Here is a 3,394-nt window from a genome sequence, read left to right on the forward strand (position 1 = left end):
CCATTACGAAGGTAAAATATTTAGCTATTCATATGCACTGAACCATAAAAGAATGGTCAGGGGTACTTGCCTTGCAACGCTTTACAAAACCCTAAGTAGCTTTCACGCTGACTTTGATCCTGGGAAAACTTGACTGAGATCTACAATACAGAGTACCCTATTTAGTTATACCGACATGCTTGATATCCTCAAATTCTAACAACCCAATCCGATAATCCGACTCGTATTATTATTATACCCATAATCACGTAATCACATATCCCGAACATAAATAGGGGTAACACGTAGAACATAATTATATACATTTACAATATATATTTAGAAAATTTTGGCAGCATCTTATTTGTTTATAGGACTACCCGTTGATTCCAGTCGACGTCAACAACCAACAAATCACAAGTCTTGATATACTACCAATTCCACAATCACGCAATTATTATATACAATTCCAATATATAATTTTTTTTATTTATTTATTAAGATTAGGACTCTGATAATGATCATCACGGTCCACCGTTGACTCACCGAAGTTCATCGTCAACGGCGGTAAAATTTACGGGTACCCGATTAATTTCGGGTTTCCATCGTAAATTCTACCAATCATTTTCAAAATTATTTCCAACACGAATAATTAATATCACGAATATTAATCAATAATTCCCTGCAATAAAAGGAATTAAAATTAAAATTTACAATAATCCAACCCAACAGAACATGAACGGCCCAACAAGGCCCAAACCACCAGCCCAACAGTCAACCCAACTGCAAGGCCCAACAAAGAAACCAAGGCCCGAATGAACAGGCCCAACAGAGAAACCACAGAGCAGCAACCGCAGCACACATGGCCACGCGCCGCCCACACACACACACAACACAGTTACACACAGCACATCACACACAACACAGCACATATGCACACACAGGGCACACACACACATATATATATATATATATATGTATACCAACTGAGCAAAAATCGAACCAAGCCAAACTGAAAAACAGCGGCGGCTCACCGGAAAAACAAGCCGAAAAAAAAATAGGAAGAGGAACGAAGCCCAGGGAAGCAAAAGGAAGAAAATGATAGCCGATAAAAAGAAAGAGCCGAGCAAAACCAGAAGCAATCGAGAGAGAACAGAGAGAGTCGAGATACAGCCGAGAGAGACAAAGAGAAGTGATGTTTATCTCCCCCCCCCCAATTGATTACTCACCCTCCTGAAATAACCAACGCACGGCACGTGTCCAACTTCGTTGGATACATGTCATTTTATTTTTGTTTTAACTGACTGCAAGCCTGACACGTCGTTTTAATCTATTTTTAAGGGTACAATTCGTAAATAAATATTAATCAGAACATCGCCAAAATAGGCTTAAGATGATACAAATATCATGAAGTTATTTAAATCATAAATTTCAAATTTTAAAACAATTTTTAAGGTACGCTTTATACTTGTTTTTTAACGAATAACGAAACAACACGCGGGTAAAACGATTCCCGAAAATTTCCAAAATAATTTTAAAATTCTCAGAATAATATGAACTTGATAAAATATAAGTTTCGTAATTTTTAAAGAATTTCTGAATTAAATATGGATTTTACAAATAAACACACTCAGGAAATTATTTAAAAATAAGTAAGTAATAAAATATTGATTTCTCAATTTTATAAAATCCTAAATTATTGGAATTATAAAATTAGAAAACCAATTTTAAAGACAATCCAAATATTTATGGAATTAAAACTACAATAAAATCACTGTTACAAGTCAAATAAAATCGTATAACTCATTAGTAAATCACACAATTCAATTCCACATATCAACAAATTATAAATAATTAAATAACAATCAACACTGCTGCCAAAACCAGTACAAACATTTTATTTATTTACTTAAACCTTTATTACACTTCCAAAAAAAAGAAAAATACACGAGTCGTTATAGCTAGCACCAACATTCTTCACTCTATCCTTGAACTCGATACTCTTTGCAACAGTGACACCATCTTTGGTCACTTTAGGAGCCCCATAACTTTGTTCCAAGACCACATTGTGCCCCTATCATAAATTCAGCAAGGAAACTAAAATAAATATTACTATAAAAAAACTCCAAATTATAATATAATTTTGCAAGATCTTTCACAGTACTACATACACAATCCTAAAAACACATACATATCACATAGCTATTCAAAATTATGGGAATCTTTAGCAATGTACACACCTCCAGTTATCGCAATATATATTTACTCATTTCAATCATTAACCATCATCCTTCTATTACATTATAAATCTATGCTCAAATCAAGAAAAAGTAAGAAAGCAAATCACAGATATACAAAATTAAGGGAAATGGAACCTAAAATGAGCTGGGGAAAAAAGACTTAACCGTAATAGTGAACAACTAAACTTGTGCAGAACTCAAAAATACAACTACAGACCATACAAACAACAGAACATTATATACCTTAGTTTTTTATGTGGCATGTTTTCTGATGGCTTTTGCGGCTGATTGTCCTCCTTGAGTTGTACGAGACTATGAGTGTACACATGTGAATCAAACCCATTTGGAATCCCCCAAATGCTGACATTCTTAGCCATTTTCTTCTCAAGGTCATACCACGAAAGTTTTGAGCCATCCTGGTATAATAAACAGGTCTAACAATGCTTTCATATCCAAGTGTACCGCGTTTTTCCTCTGCGGTGAGTGCTTTAGACCAAGAATTTTCATCTGCAGAATCAGTCCTCATCACCCACACATTAATACGACCCTTAAACACACACACACATACACATATATATATATATATATATATTCCACCTATAAAAAAATCTCCAAACCTGTGAACCGAACCCGTAAAAAAATCAAAACATAAAAGTTGAAAATAAATTAGAAGCTTACATATTTTTCACATAGTAATCGAACAGATCCAACACCTTTGAAGGTTATTTACCAAGAATCAGAGCAATTACAAGCTCGATTGTAAAGATTACAAGCTTAATTAGGGGTTTCTACAAATTAGGTTTCTATGATTTGAGATGGGTTTAGGAAATTCGGATTGATAAAAGATTCAGAGACTGAGTTGAGTGAGAGAAGAGAACCGAGAGAGAGAGAGAGAGAGAGAGAGAGAGAGAGAGAGAGAGAGAGAGAGAGAGAGAGAGAGAGAGTAGAGATGAAGTTTGAGATAACAGAGGGAGAGAGAGAGTAGAGATGAAGGGGCGAGAGAGAGAGAGAGAGAGAGAGAGAGAGAGAGAGAGAGAGAGAGAGAGAGAGATGATGATGAAAAGTAGGAAGAGGGAAAAGTAAATTTTTGTTGTGATGGGGGGAACTAAAAATTTTATTAAGGGGGAATTTTTTGGTGTATTAACGGGGGAAAGAAAGAAGCGGGTTTTTTTTAA

This window comes from Apium graveolens, chromosome 11 (assembly GCF_009905375.1).
Source record: "Apium graveolens cultivar Ventura chromosome 11, ASM990537v1, whole genome shotgun sequence".
Lineage (NCBI taxonomy): Eukaryota > Viridiplantae > Streptophyta > Magnoliopsida > Apiales > Apiaceae > Apium > Apium graveolens.